The 16,751-nt window shown below is 47.0% G+C and overlaps 1 protein-coding gene across 1 annotated transcript in view; it reads right to left on the reverse strand.

The window, feature by feature from the left end:
- The window catches only part of LOC144827230 (uncharacterized), a 630,276-nt gene that overhangs the window by 403,342 nt on the left and 210,183 nt on the right, over positions 1 to 16,751 (reverse strand). The window lies entirely within an intron of this gene.

Genomic DNA, 16,751 nt, shown 5'->3' on the forward strand with positions numbered 1-16,751 from the left:
AAAGCCTCTGGGACAGAAGGCTCCACCACCTTGTCTCCAGCAACTTAGCTCTGCCAGCTGTGAGTCCTGCCCTTGCAAGTGGTGCCACCCTAGTCCTGGAACTTTGGAAGTAGGCCTCCAGTTGCTCCTGTCAGCCCAATTGTGGTCCCAGCAGAAAGACACATCGAAGCCACTGTGCAAAGCATCACCTCTAGAATTCCTCATCGAGACTGCTGCATGCACCATCTCCAGAGCAGGACTTCGCATTCCCACCCTCAACCTTCCGGGAACCACCGCTGTGCGACGCCTCCTCGATATAGACCTTCGCATCACAAGCCCCTCGTCAATGGCATGCTCGACGACAACACAGGTCTGAGTATTGTAAGCCCTAATGCAGGACTTAGCATCCCGATCTCTCATCAAGGACATCCTCAACAATGACCCAGGACCTCGCATACAGCTTTGTTCACTGCTCCTGGGAACACCTGCTGTACAAGGCATCTTCGATGCTAGATTCCGCAATGCTCTGCAATGCTTCGCAAACTGGCTTTTAAGGAACTCTTGTTCAGTGGGCCTAACTGGGTCCCTGTAACCGGCCCACAGTTATTCTTGGATAGCCCGACCTTGTGATTTTGCCCTGGTCTGGCACGACCAGATATTTACAGTTGTCAACTTGTGCTTTTTGGCGCTATTTTTACCGAAATCTTTAAAATTGCATATCTCCGGGTCTACTGATTGGATTTTTGCCATTCTGGTCCTAAATTATATATCACATTTCACTCTATTTGTTTAAATTAGTGTGAGAATTTTTTGTGTTGCATTTTCCTTTTATTACTGATTGAGGTACGACATAAATACTTTACACACTGCCTCTAAGTTAAGCCTAACTGCTTTTGTGCCAAGTTACCAGAGAGTGAAGCTCAGGTTCATTTAGAGTTTGCTTGTGACTTCATCCTGAAAAGGATTATGGTTGCCTCTTGAGTAGGGTGTAATTCCGCTCAACCATTAACCCAATTTCTTACATTGGTGTTCAGAGGTGAGTATTTAGGGTTCCATTACAATGGGAGGTGGACAAAGTCCGCCCGCCACCGTAACGGAATGCGGGACCATCCGCAAGGGGTCCGGCGGTCCCGCACCTGCAATTAGGATGCAATCATGGCGGTGGTATCTCCTATTCCCAGCATTGTGGTGGGCGATGCTCACAGCACCGCCCGCCACAATGCTGGGAATGCACGTCGTGCATTGGCATGCACAAGGTGACAGGCACCGGGCGGTGCCTGCCACTTTGTCCATGCCAATGCAGAGGTGTACCATAGGTACCCCCCCATGTGCATCCCCACCCCCCCAACATTCTGGGGGCCCGCTGCGGGTCCCCAAAAGCAAAGACCAAATGCCTTTCCATGGGGGCATAGCCGCCATGGAAATGCTGATCTCTGCAGTGATCATAACATGGATGGATATTAACCATGTTTTCCACCGATCGATGAGTCGAAAGGTGGAAAAGTGGCCGACGGTCTTTCTGTCTGCTGCGAACCCCCATCCTAATATGGCTGGTGGTCTTTGAAGTTTAGATTGCGGGCAGATCGCCCCCGCTGAGCCAGTGGTGACTAACGCCAGCCCGGCGGGGGCAATCCGCCCGCCATCCTAATAGACCCCTAAGACTTGTGTTTGTGCACTCTTATACATTGATTTTGTGCTACACTAAAATCCCAGGTAAATATTTTGATTCCAATTTGAGTTTTTTTTTTTTTATTCTACTTGATTGACCTTTTCGCTTATCTCAAATTCCCTCTAATTCTACTTGACAGCTGAGCATGAAGCCACACCTGCAAGGATGGCATTTGAGCTGGCCAGCATGGATACCTACACTGTGGCCCAACTCAAGGAGAGGGGACTTCCAGCCAAGAGCAACACCAGGAAAGTGGAGCTCCAAAAGGTGCTGAGGGCTTGGGTGGAAGTCCACTGGTCACTGGTTACAGCAACAGAAAGGGGTGATGATATGGAAAGGCAAGGAGAGGACTTGGACAACAGTCATGAGATGCAGCCTCCATCTTAGGGGGATGACTTATTTCCTGTGTTTGAGCTCCCTGCCAGAGAGGGGAGCAGTGTATCTTCCTGAGGTTTGCCCCACAGGAGTAGATAGACAGGAAAACTGTAAGGAAGTTTCAGCTGCAGATGGCCAAGCTTAAGAAGAAAGAGAATAACTTGACCATGAAGGCAGAGGAGAGAAAATGGCTCATGAGAGGAGTCTGAGTCTGCAGAATCTAGCAATATTGGTGGCAGTGTACCTGCAGTATCTTCTGAAAACATCATCGCTAAGGATCGGGGGCAACATGTACATAGGTTTCCTTGTGAGATTTCCTATTAGGAAATTTTTGTGATTTGCTTTCAGAAAATTGCAATCATGTATGTACTGTGTCTTTGACACATTTAGCGATCACTATTGGGGTCACAATTGACCTACCTCATTAATATTCATGAGGAAGGCCACAATTTTCGACCCATAGGTAATCGCTAAAACCACTGTGATGGTGGTCTACTGGGAACAGCAGGCCACCATGTCTGTGTTGGCTTTTAAATAAAGGAAAGTTTTTTTTTAAATACACCCCATTTTCCTTAAAGGAAAATGGGATGCATTTCAAAAAGAAGAATGAAAGTTTCAGGTTATTTTTTAAAGATCAGGCAGTGGTCTTGTGATCACTGCCTTCTCAAAAAACATGTTTTTTATGCATTCACATAGGGGAAGGGGTACCTTGGGGACTCCTTCCTATTTGCAAATGGGTTACCACCTACTTGAAGTAGATAGTAAAATGGGAATGTTTTGCGACTGCATTTTGGGCAGACATTGATACATGGTTTGAAACCTATGGGGTTGATATGGAGATGGAAAGGATCTCTGAAAAGTATTGTGGAGCTAATCTAGGGAGGCACATGACTAATGAATGGAGGGACACCCTACTGGCCATGAGAGGAGAGACAGAATGAGGTAGCCCCATGAAAGAAACACTTATCAGTGTGCCCCTCACCCCAGAAAAGTACAAGCAGAAATTTAGGAACAGTTATAAGCTGGTCCATCAGTACTGGGAGGATCGTGTAGATTCCTTTTGCTGGGTCCTGGTTGGCTGGGTGAAGGGCATTGAAGGGAACTATTATCAGGGGCTGTAAAATTTGATTGCAAGAGAGCACATGTTCAGTCTTTATTTTTAGGTCTGCTGCAACACCTTATTGAAAGCAAGCTCACTTAATCAAGAGAGCTTTCTGAGGAGGTGAGTCGCTAGCTCAGCACCAGGGCCCAACAGAAGTTATCTGGGGGTCTCACCACAAAGATGGTCAGGGTCTCCACCAGAGAAAGGAGGGGGAGATAAACATAAAAACAAGGAGTTCTGTAAAGGTCCCCGAACCATTTCTATGGGTCAGGTCTCCCAATCCCTAACTGAGCAGAAAAAGAAGTTGTTCCCTGACAACAAGCCCTCAAGGAAGGTACCTCTGGTGATCAACTGATCTACTGGGAGAATGGTCTCCTGTATAAGGGCCCTGAGTCTGGTGGAACCTGTGTGTTGGTGGTCTCCCAGTGGTACAAGGTCTTCCTACTGGAGCTGTCTCATGATGTTCCCCTGGCAGGCCATCTGGGACAAGACAATACCTTTGGCAGGCTTGTCTCCCACTTTTATTGGACCAGAATGATGATGGCATTAGATATGTTCTGCAGGTCATGTCCCACCTGCCATGCCAGTGGGAAGTTAGGCAGGAACACAAGGCTCCCTTGATTCCCCTTCCAGTTGTCGGCACTTCCCTGGAAAGTGTGTCCATTACCACTGTTTAGGATCTGGACCCCAAGACAGCCCTGGGCAACCGGTTCATCCTGGTCTTGTTGAACTGAAGGCTATACACCTCAGGACAGTGACTGCGCCCGCAAAAGCACTGATGGGGTTCCCCAATGAGGTAGTATCTGACCATGGTACCAACTGTCTGTTGTCACACATGAATTCCATGTGGGATGAGAGTGGATTAATATATATGTTTTTCATACCCTTTTATACCCAGGCTTGTTGAATGGCTCAACAAGAACCGCAAAGACATGATCATGGCCCTGTCAGAGCTCTTGAGGCAGAATTGCAATGTCCTCCTGCTGTGCCTGTTGTTTGCAAGCAGGGAGGTACTGCAGAAGGAGGTTGGATTCAGCCCACTTGAATTTGTGTCTGGGCACCTTGTTAGAGGGCCTCTCAGCCTGGTGGAGGAGAGCTGGGAGTAAGCTCCCAAGAAAGCTGCTCAGGATTGGGTCAAATATAAATATTTGATAGGTGTATGTATCTGACATTGGATAGAATATGAAGTGCATTTCATGGCCACAGATTTTACAGGAACACAATCAGGATGTTGAAGTGTGGAGAAGCCACGCATACTCTCAAGTACCAACCACCACTGAAGCTGGTAATAAAAAACCTTTACCAATATATTTATACTAAATTCCTCAGTGTCTACGAATTTTGATTGTTCAGCTTGTTGTTTGTGGGAATTTTGGTTTAGGGGACAGTTGGTGGCCACATTGCTATGCGCAGCTACTACCTGCTCATTGATGCTCTCTTTTTTTTGCCCTGGTCTATTTTCCAGAGTAGTGGATATGGATGGATCAAGTCTCAGCGTGTCTATGCTAGATCACTGGAGTCAGTTCACCTTCTCCTTTCCAAATCTTTTGGTGCCAAGCAAGGGAATGCATGATTTGGGAGAAACTAAGTAAGATGTACCTATGAATTTAATCTCCTGCACTTTCATGACCGCATTCTTGATTCTGCTTAGAGAGACTTTGGTGTGTAACTGTGAGAAATTGGATTACTTATTGAGCATCAATAAGCAGTAACCACAATCCCTGTCAGCGTAAAGTCACAAGCAAACCCCAAATTAACCTGTGCTTAACCCTTTGGTAGCAAGGCACTAAAGTAATCAGGCTTAACTTAGAGGTATTGTGCAAAGTATTTGTGCAGTACTTCAACCAATAGTAAAGTATAAACACAACACAACAAAAATCTCGCACCAATTTAGAAAAACAGAATAAATATTAATAAATAATGTTAGACCAAAATTTCAAAAAACAATCAGTAGAGCAGGAGATATGCAATTTGAAAGACTTAGGTGACAATAGTGCCAAAAAGCACAAGTTTCCAATTGTGGCTAGCTGGTCACACTGGACCGGGACAGAGTTACAAGTTCAGGCCAACCGTGATGGAGTGCGGGCTGGCTACAGGGGTCCAGTTAAGCTCGCTGAACAAGAGTACCTTAAATCCTGGTTTGCAGAGCATTGCGGAGTTTGGGTCGAATATGCTACATGTAGCAGCAATTCCTTAGAGCTGCAAGCTGTAATGTGTGGTCCTGCATCATCGGCGAGGATTAATTAAACAAGGGGTGAAGTGAAGTCCTGCTTTGAGCTATGTCATGCACCATTGGATTCTGATGAAGCTAAAGGGCTTGCCATGTGGAGTCCGGCATTGTCATCAAGGATATAGTTGAAATGTGAAGGCCTGCATCAAGGATACATCATGCAGCAGCGATTCCTGGTAAGCTGTGGATGGTGATGCGAAGTCCTGCACTGGAGGCTGTATATGCAACGGTCTGATGCTGAGTTTTGGAAAGGTGATGCTTTGCGCAGTGGCTCCGATGCATCGGTTCTGCTGGGACTACAATTCGGCTGGCAGGAGCACCTGGAGGCCCACTTCCAAGGGTACAGGACTGGAGTGACGTCACTTGGGAGGGTAGGACTTACAGCTGGCAGATTTCAGGTGCTGTATACAAGGTGGTTGGAACCTTCTGTACCTGAGGTTCAGATCAGAAGGCCATCCCATGGAGTCAATCTGGTGGTCCTGGGTCAAAATGCAAGTCTAGGCCCTTCATTCAGGCAGCAGAGTGGGAATCCTTCTTCCAGAATAGCATAGCAGTCCTTCTTCCGAGTCTTCCACAGGTCCAGATGTGTACTGAAGAGTTGGGGTATGAGGTCTAATATTTATACCTGGTGCCCGCTTTGACGTTGGAAAAGCATCCAGTAGGTTTCCAACCCAAGAGGTCCCTGGAATTTCCTGGCTCCCTGCCCTGGTCCCAGATTGTCTGTGGTCAAAATAGATTAGTGTCAAACTCATTTTTGAAAGTGCTCAGGCAGAGTCTTAGTGGTGTGCAACTGTGGTAGGTGACAGCTCCTCCCCCTCATTATCCCAGAGTGGACCATTCTGCTAACAACTAGCTTCCCAATATCTCACTGTCTGGGAGAAAAACACAAAGACCATGTGTCATCTACACCTAGTCATGTGACCAGGGACAGGCTGCAGGCACCAAATGGTTTTGACAAGAAAATGGCAACTTTCTAAAAGTAGAACTGTTGCTGGTAGTGAACTCACCTCCTAGCTCCAAGATGCATTATATATGTGACCCGTAGGTTCACCAAAGTTTATAACAATAAATTGAAAATAATTTACAAACAAATATGCTACTGTTGACTGTTGATTTAATGACAGTTGTATATCCTTGTACACCACGCTCAAAATAAAGTTTCATCAATCTTCATTAGCCTTGAAATGCAATCTCTAACATCCTCAAGATGACCATTGATTTACAGAGAGCACATACAATGATATATTTCCTATGGTTTAAATCACCCAATGCATGTTGGGTCAAATAAACCCTTCATCAGGGGTAACTACAAAAATAAATAGATGAATGTGGACAGCATGGCTTCTACATTTAAAGACATTAGTGAAATTAAACAAGTTAAATGAAGTGTTACCAAAACACTCATGAAGTGGTGAAAAACATTATGCCATTATGTATCTGTTGGACTTGGCCCCAGACACATAACTCTTATGAGTAAGGTAAGAAGCGTGAGCACCGGTTGGGTGCTTTCATGCCGTTGATTGACACTAAGTGGTCGGAGTAGTAAGAGTATGTGTTTCTCTTTCTCTTATAGATTGTGATGGTCCTGAGGAGAACCCTGCTAGTCAAAGGGTTTGAAACACGTCAACCTTGCGCATTTTCTAGTCAAACAAACATATTCAAAATTAAGTTGGTGTTTGTGATGCACTGTAACATGCTTTTTTATTTACTCTGTTGATATTTTGGTGCATTGCTTTATTTAAATTGGTGTTCAAGTTTGATGTTGTTTGGCTGTGTGCGTTGTGTTCCCAATTGTGTTATGCCTTTCCAAAAAACTGTGAGTGAATCTGGCTTAACCCTTGGGTGAACTTGTGGGTGTGTGGAGTTGGTCATGTGTCTGGAATGAACATTGAATGGTTGAGGGAGAATATTGAGTGACTGTGGTGTCTTTTTGTAAGTTCTTACATTGGGAAGGAGTGGTTTCTGCATTTGTTGTACTTGTTTCATTGATCATTTATGTGTATTTGTATGTTTTTATTGAAAATAAGTTAAAGATTTAAAATAAAAAGAATACGTGAATTGAGTGTTCATGGAACCTGTGACGGACTTGCATTGGTCCCAGCGATAAAGTGGATGGTAACTAGAGTTCAGTATTGGCACTTGTTTTGGTTTGTGCTATATTGACTCAGCCTTACTGAGTAGAGTCAAGGCCCTTGATTTTTCCTTGACTTTTAGAAGTTGGCATCTCTGTGTGCTCTGTGTCTGCCTGCCTGATGTGGATTGCATGTCTGGCTTGGCTTTGGAGGGACAGGGGCTGGTGAGGCATGTGTGGCTCCAGGGAGGGCAGGGTGAGTCAGCGCTAGGCTGAATAGGGGATCTGCATTTGGAGTAGTGGGAGGAGTAGTCCCCTGAACCTGAATGGGTCTGTGCCTGCCTAGGTGAATGCTGGCTCTGCCCCCCTGTGGTGTGTCTGATGACGAGCCCCCACCTGCCAAAGGGGAAGAGGAGCCTTGTCAACAAAGTGCTCCAGAACCCCCCAAAACCAATTCAGACTGGTTCCCCCAAGCCCTGAGCCGGGCAGGCAATGCAAATGGTGTATAAATATTTAAATATTGAGGCTGTGACCCCATGAAAAGGTTGTGCTGTTCCTGTGCTTCCCTGTGACGTGGGGCTTGCTGCTGTTGGGCCCCAAGAGGAACCACCACAAGGGACTGCCTTCCTGCTAGAGGGCCCTGTGTGCTAGCCTGCCTGGGCCCAGCTCTGCCCCTTGAATTTGAGGGCCCTGGTGTCTCGTAAGCACTATATGTGGACTGCCAGGTGAAGAAGGAGCGTGGGTGTCTGCAGTGCTGGGCTGCGATGGGCTGTGAGGGAATCCTGCCATGTGGGATTCCCCTGCGCTGTTTATTGCAGCGGGAGCCCACTCTGCATTTGTCCAGTACTGGTCGGAGCCCACCCCACATTGTTTTGTACACGATTACTGGTGGGAGCCCTTCCCGCATTTGTGCATTGCTGGCGGGAGCCCACCATGCACTTTTGGATCACCGAAGAGGAGCCGCCACAATCGAAAGCAGCGACCCGAAAGTCAGGCGTGATGGTGCCTGACAGTAGGCGAAGCCAGAGATCAGGAAGTCAGACTGCGGAGGTCTGGACATAGGTGGGGCTCCCGTGAGCTGGGAGAGCCCCGCATGCTGCCGGACAAGTGAGGAGAGGCCCCGGGGTTGACTGAGACACATTGGCAGTGCCTATCCCCAGCCAGCGAAGTCCAGAGGAGCCCCCAGGCAGTCCGGTGTGCTGGAGCCTTTCTTTTTCATTGTGCTGCAAAGGCACTCATAGAAGCCCCAGTGAGTGGGGCAGAGCGGATCTGTGTTGTCGCTCGCTGAGGCACAGTGGTGCCGAGATGTGGTCATAGCTGCACCACAGTGGCGGGCAGCTGCAACAATGGCCATTTGGTTCCCAGAACAGGGGCTGTTGAGGCACATTGTTGGTGCCTTCCCCCCAGCAGCCAGGAGACCCCGGTAAGTGGGGTTCCATTTTGCACGTTGTCGATGCCTCCCCCATGCAAGAGGAGGCACCTGAAGAGCCCAGTGAATGGAGCTCACAAGGCCTGGTAGTGCCAGTGCCTGATTTCCCAGCTGTAATACAGTTGCGGGCAGCTGTACCAGAGGGCAATCTTGTGTTCAGGGTCCAGGAGTGGGGCTCACCTGGCATCGTGTGTGCCAGTGCTTGGTGCGCATTGCTTTTGCTGCCCAGGGAGCCAGAGGGCCCGAAGGAGGTCCTCTAATTACGCCCTGACTTTCTGGACAGAGGGCATTTGAGTCCCAGTGAATGGCCAGTTGGCCTGGGGTCAGTTTAATGATTACACTAAGGTGCTGTGTGCACTTTATGGGTGTACTGGTAGGGCGCAAGGCCCTAGGGTGATGTATGCACCTTGGTCAGTGTACGGTGGTGCATTGCTGATTTATGCATAATGTGTTTATGGCTACTGCTTAGCGCTAATGTGATATAATGTTGAGTTCATTATAGTAGTTACTGGTTGTGCTATCTTTACTATCTGTGGTGATGGGTCTGACAGCGGCCCGATTGGCCCTGTCTTGTATATAATCCCCTGTAAATTATTACCTGGTGCCAGTTGGCACAGTGTAGATGTGTGCTTATGATTCTAATGTGTTTATGATAATATGAAGGCAATTTTTATATATCCTTGTGTGAAGTTTCTTTTGTGGTGTGCCTAGTGGGTTGCTTCTGTGTGTGTGTGTTGTTCAAACTCTTTACACATTGCCTCGGGGATAAGCCTGATTGCTCGTGCCAGGCTATCAAGGGGGTGAACAGGGGTTATCTTCAGTGTGTAACTCCTTTGCCCTGACTAGAGTGGTGGCTTCTGCCTGGCTCTGGTGGAAGTCTTAGCCAACCAGAAATCCCATTTCTAACAGTATCCATATAACTGATCATGCTAAGTGTGTGTCTACACCTCAAACGTGCCCCTATAAAATAAAAATGACATCTCAAAGAATCTGTTAGTGCGAGTGAAGCATAACATCATACTCCAACCGTAGTATCATGCGTTATGCATGATATACCAGTGAATTACAAAGCAGACATAGATTCTGAAGGCTTGCCTATTCTTGCACTGGCCTAAATATCCATGATGTTCCAATTTGCAATTGTGCTTAATAATTACACTGGAGGCACGAGTAATAAAGGTGTGCCAATACGTGCGCTAGCTTACATATCTCAACCAGTGCTTGATTCATGTGCACAGACTCTAAATGTGCCAATGTGCAGTCATGCTCATAAAATGAGAATGAAGTGAGCCCCAAACAGGTACAGTCTTAACTTCTTCAGTGCCCAGGCCACTGCAAAGACTGTCCTTTCTACTGCACTCGACATCTGTTACAGGGGCAGAAACCTCCTATTAATGAAGACCACTAATTGAACTAGGCCCTCTACATTTAGCTGAGAAAGCCAGCCCCTATGCCATGCCCTGAGGCATATGTCTGCACAATGAACTCCTGGGAGAAATCAGGGCCTTTGAGCATGGGTGCCCTGCCCAGTCCAGCGGCATGTGGTCCTCGCCGCTTACAATCTAAGAATGACCCAACGATCCCCCGGTACCAGTGGAGTGACCGTGACAACACTCGTCAGACGCATCTCAGCACCTGAGCACCACAGGGGGGACTCCTGTCGTTAGCATGCTGGAGGTGCACTGGGCAGCGGATGGAAGCCCCCCACCCACCCCAGGACCCCAGAGAACACTCTTCATCAGAGCGGCCTGTCCCGCCACAGATCGGGGGGTGCAGACATTCTCACGGAAGTGCCCCCACCCAAGAATCCGAGCACACAGCCCCTGCTTCCGTGACTGAAGGTGCGAGGACAGCTGAGCCCGGCCTTCTTTCAGTCTTTCAACCCATCAACCCCCATGTGCCCCCTCTCCAACAACTTATGTTGCAATCACACAAAATGCTGTTGCAATCGAGCAGCAGCACTGCCGGGCAAGAGGATGGATCCTCCCGCTGCAGTAGACGTCCAAGTGCCGAGCACTCCATTTCGCGAAACTATTCCAGAGCCACCATGTTTATTTTTAGTAACCATGATCGGACATCTGGGACCCGTGAGTACACTGCAAGTATGGGGGTGCAGTGATGGTGAATCTATTCGGCCCTGTCTGCGGTGCGACGCTCCCGGGCGCTCCATACCATTCCGAGCCTGGGAGGCGCGCCCGCCCCCTCCTCCCCAGAAGCTCGCTGCTGCTTCCCTTTTTGCCAAGACTACTCCCTAACTCCCATTCTCATTTCTCTGGACCTTCTTCTTGCGGATCATTGACGCCGATACCCCCATGGTCCAGAGCCTGTGCACGCATCTTAAAACCCTCCGGTCACCTTTGGTTTTGTGGCTGCATCCCCCCTCTGACTCTACTCAACGGAATCCTGCTCTCTGGGTTCCTCTTCCGTATTCTTGACTTTGGTGACTTTTGTGCATCCTGCCATTTTTGGAGATGTTCTCCATCTATACCCACGACCCAGACCTGCCATTTTGTTTGACCTTTGTTTCGTTCTTTCTTCCCTCCCCACACCTCCTGATGACCCTCGATCGTTTTTCTCTTTTTGCTAGACTGCCTTCAATATATAAATATGTATTGTATAATTGCCCAAGCCTAATCGCTGTTAAAATGTAATCCTGTGCGAATTTAGTATTTGTATACATAGAACTCTAACCACTAGTATAAGTAGTAGACCTTTGTACTTACCACCATTCCTATGTGATTTTAGAGTGTGTATCTGTTTGTATCTCTCCTTGAGTGACTACAACTTGTACATGTGACATTTTTTCCTGTTGATATCTCTCCTGTGAGTGACTTTACACTTTGTACATTTGCAATTTTTTCTCTGTTTGTATCTCTTATGTAACTAATGTAATCCAAATTCCTTATGTATCACAACTGGTTCTTTTGTAAAGCACTCTGATACCTTTGGGTAATGTTCGCGGTATATAAAATCGCATTAAATAAATAAACCCTGTCCTATCTGGCACTTAGTGTCCTTGATAGTCAGAAGCTGAAACACTTCCCTGACGAGGAACAGGTGGTCCTCCCAGCTATAACTGCAATGTCTTCTAGATAGGCAATACTGAAGTTCTCCAACCCAGTCAGGACCTGGTTGAGCAATCTCTGGAACGTTGCTGGGGCGTTCTTCAACCCAACGGCCAGTGCCTATAATTAAAAGTGGCCTTCTGGGATAGATAATGGAGTCCTCTCTTTGGTCTCCTCAGTTAGAGTAGTCTGCCAGTACACCCAACATTAAATCAAACATGCTGAGGAACTTAGCAGCCGCCAACCGATACATTACCTCATCCGCTCATGGAATGGGGTGCGCATCAGTCTTAGTAACTCCATTGAGCCCCAGGTACTCCACAGTACCTAAGTTCAGGAGTGGTACCTGGAAAGTCAGCCTTGAAAACCAGCACCACTGGGGTGGACCAGGAGCTGCCTGGGGGCTCAATTATACCAAGCTCCACCATTTTGAAGACTTCCTCCTTAATGCTATCCAGTAAATCTTATTTGTCACAGGCATCCGATCCCCAGTGTCAATATCATGGGTACACCATGTAAAAAGCCCTGGGTGAGGGAGAAGAGAGAGGGACACTGTCCCAAAACTTGGCAACAGTCCCTCTGTTGTTCTATGGTCAGGGTAGGGGAGAGGTTGACACCCTCTACTGACCAATCCAGCTTCTTGGAAGAAAAGCAGTCAGGGAGAGGTTCAGTTTCCTCCACTCCATCATCCTTGACCAGGTGCATGGTAACCTCAGAGCTCTTGAAGTGGGGTTTGAGGCGATTAAGGTGCAGGACCAGTAAAGGGTTCCTCCGGATCTTGAAGTTCACCAACTAGGTGACACCCCCTTTACCTTTTTCACTTCATAGGGCCTGAACCATTTGTCTTGCGGGGCCCTGCGTCCAGGAGGCTCCATCACCCATACTTTTTGGTCAGGCTGAAGCTAAGCCATAGTGGCCTTCTGATCATACCATTTTTTCATAACCTCCAGCTGGCTTCTAGAATCTCCTTCACCTTCTTCCAGAAATGAATCATTTGGGTGCCTCCATGAGGAGCAGCGGTTCAGTCAGGGCCCTATTGTGCTTAAACAGTGGCCATCCAAGGATCAAACTACCCATCCAATTGTACTGCCCTGTCCTCATGCCCAGACAGGTGCAGAAATTATATGCATAGGGTCGAAATGTTGACAGAATAATAGTTTACTGTTTTTAGTTGATTCTGTAGCATTTCACTCCGTGTCAGAGTGTGTAATAATCTCTTTTGCATCCTGAATCAGTCACTTCCATGTACATATACTGTATAGCACCAGCATACTTTACACTCACTTATTTCACTTGCACTGCAACATTTCGCCATTTGTGATCACCTTTTTTCTTTTCAATTTGGCTTGAGTATAAAGAAAATGCAATGGTGTTTTTCTATTATTGAACAAACTGAAAAAAACTGTCTTGTTTATAAATGAAACCAATCGTTTGATGGGCAAACCAAATTCTCCAAAGAATTAGATGTTTACACTTCCCCATTGAGGGGCCACTGTTTCTCTTTATTACTTGATTAACCAGGTCCCAAGGTTACTGGGGTGCCCCTTATTCATATACATACCTACAAAGAGCTTCCCTGGCATAGGATAGCACTTTCCCACAAAGCTAAGGAGAAACAGAGCATGAAAATACATAAGAGCAGACGTGAAAGACCTAAGTGAGAGGTCTGTATGCAAATGTGCCTGTGTTTGTGCCTTAGCATATCATACTTGTCTTAGTTTGTTTTCATATGATGGTGAAACCTGAAGTATGGTAGCAATACTTGGTAGGTGACATTGCCATTTGTCAGGCTTTGGCGACCTGGAGGTTATGACACAGTACGGTACCTACAGTGACATTATATGGCATGTAGTGGCAACTCGCTGCATGTGATTGCAATACATAGCATATTATGAATTGTTCTGATGCAGTCAAATTCATTAGGTCATCAACATTTACATTTACAGTGAGGAGTTTTGAGACAGCTACCTTCAGCCATTGGTTGTTTTGGGTTAGTTGCCTTTACCTATTGCTTATTTGAAGTGCCTTTCACATTTGGATCAGCCCACAAGTGCTTTGGACAGGGTCCATTTAATGTTGCAATTCAATTTGGTAAAAAGTAACCATCTCCTGGATCGCCCTGTGAACACCGTAGCTGACATCCCTGACAGCCCATTACAGTGAATGTGGGACCATCCCACTCAGCAGCCCTTCATCCCGCCAGTATAAAGCTGTGATTTACTTTGCTAGATGAATCTTGCTCCAGCAGGTTAACTCCATTCAACAGTGAAGGGAATATCCACATTTAATATGGCTACTGCATCATTTCTATGAGTAGCCAGTGGAGTTTGTGCTGCTCAGTTCTATACTGTAACCAATGTCAGCTTCGCAACGGGGCAGATCACACACTCCAAAATATATGAAACTCCCAGCCTTAGAGTCGTGGACGACGTGCTAACATTCCAATCCAGCAGTGGTTTCCTCCAGAGCAGCAATTGGAATTGCCTTTCTAAAGCAAGGGGAAGGTGAATACCCAATTGTATAAGCCAATAGAAATGTTTGTCGCTCCTATTCAGAGCTCTTGTCTGTAGAAGGTATGCATCTTAACGAATCTTGATGGATGCAGGGTGGGTCTTTGCACCGGTGACGTGTGCGGCCTCCTGCCCGCAATTTGATCAGTCCCCACTTTGGAAGCTCTGCCTAAAACTACTATCTTTTTTTAGGTTCACACATTCTGCACTATACTTTTCTTAATTGCTCAGGTGCGCTTTTAAAGAGGCCAACAGTGAATCACAAAGCCAGACAGAATGACAATGGCTGGGGGGATGTACTTTTCATTCATTCTCAGAGCCGGCCCTTGCTCGGATAGTGCCCTGGGCAAAAAGATATACGGTGCCCTCGCTGCTGTTGGTGAATAAAATGAGGAACAAGTGGGCCTTTCTTGTGTTCACAGCTCAATCCCTGACTAAATACAGCAGTGGCAGGCCTCTGAACACAAACACCTTCGCTGCCCTGCCCCCTCCCTAACTCATCTTAATCACGCACAGATAAGCTTGGTCATGCTGCTGCCAAGTTGTTTGTTGGAGGAGTGGGGTCCTTGGTGTGTGGGGGCAGTGAGGAGATGGGAGGGCAACGAGAGGGTCTGACGAAGTGGTAAAGCACTGAATACATCATGTTTAAAGTGAATACAATTATTTACACTGAATCACTGAAGCCAAGCGAGAGGGTCGCCGCTGTCCTGACCTTAATGAGGACAGCTCTGTGCACCCCTCTGAAGAGTGATGCCCTGGGCTTGGGCTCAGCTTGCCCATTCCGAAAGTAGGCATGGGTGGTGAACTCCTCACCGTTCGCAGAGTTTGCAAAGTTTTCCTCACTGTGCGTAGCATGCAGAGTTCCAAGAAATTCAAGCAGAGTTTTTTTCCTCACTCAAGCTAACTAAAGTTATGTTGGCGAGCGAGGAAAATGTAATGCTAGACCACGTCCCAGCGAGATTTCTCAGCGCGGGCAGTCGTGGATGGTCGCAACCGCTCACATTGAGAAACCATCCGTTAACATTGAGATCTACTCGAGCAGGCGAAAGAAGCAGCACTAACACACTCTTCTGCTTGTGGAACTCGGTGTAGCACAGTGGAGTTTACATGGAACTCCGCAAACTCGGCCCAGGCCTAGACAAAATCCAGACCTGCTTCTAACATAACTTACAAAAATAATTAAATAATTCTAGCTACTCCTATCCACACTATCTCTATCAGATATGCACACGGTAACTTCTCATCTACACCTGCCAATACATAGTCAGCGCACAGATATGTTACTGTACAACACTGTACACCCTTTCTGAAGGTATTAACTTTTAAACATGTATGGTGTCAGGTAGCATTTACCTTTTAGCTTAGATCCTTTATTAATTATAGAATTCTAGATACCACATATTCTCTATATCAACCATTTTCGCCAGAAGAGTTGCACATTGTAAATTGATACTTGTATAGCGTACTACTCACCCGCAAGGGTCTCAAGGTGCTTGCACGAATACCGCTGTGGAACCCATCCTGGCTTTCCCTGTGAGGTGTCCACTCCTGGGCACCCCCAAGGTGGAGGCCAGGCATCCTTAGCGTTGTGGGGGCTGTTGTGGAGATTAAGCAAGCTATTGCCCAGAGTTGCAGAGTGGGACTCCATGATTGGAATAGGCACCGAGGCGAGAATTATCAGGTCCATGGAATTTATTGAGCCCAAGACCCGCTTAGGCGGGGTATTGAACCCTGGTCCCGGGCTAGACCTCTGCATCAGGGTCTGCCGCTCTAACCATTGAGCCACACTTCTGCACAATAATAGGTTGCACTATAAGACCTGGCCCCACTGCCTTGGCCAATCTCCATTCAGTGCACAATAAGAGCTGCCCGACTCAAGGCTACTTGCCTCTATCACAGTTACCAAATGGCTACATGGCTGGCAGCGCACATTCTGCCAGTCCTGGCCTTTTATCCAGCAACTGTTATTCACTGTATCGTAAAAAGCTCGTATCATGGTGTATTCAGGATATGCTATATCCAGAAACGAGAATATGGAGAAAGGGTTGAAAGAATGATCATTTATTCCACGTGGCACGCTACTTTATACGCAGTTCACATAGACCAAGGAAAACAACGATTACGAGCAGATCAATTTCTTAGGAAAACTGCATAGACACACTCGCCATGCCTGAAATCACCGGGACAGCACTGCACAGCATTGGTTGCAACGATTCACGCAGCAGTCAGGGCTAGTAAAACAGATACCGCTGTAATTCAAGCCTATTAATGAAGCAGTAATGGAGAAAGGAGATTTTCAGTGAGCCGTAATGCCAGCCCTA

Source organism: Lissotriton helveticus, chromosome 4_1 (genome assembly GCF_964261635.1).
Source record: "Lissotriton helveticus chromosome 4_1, aLisHel1.1, whole genome shotgun sequence".
NCBI classification, from domain to species: Eukaryota; Metazoa; Chordata; class Amphibia; order Caudata; family Salamandridae; genus Lissotriton; species Lissotriton helveticus.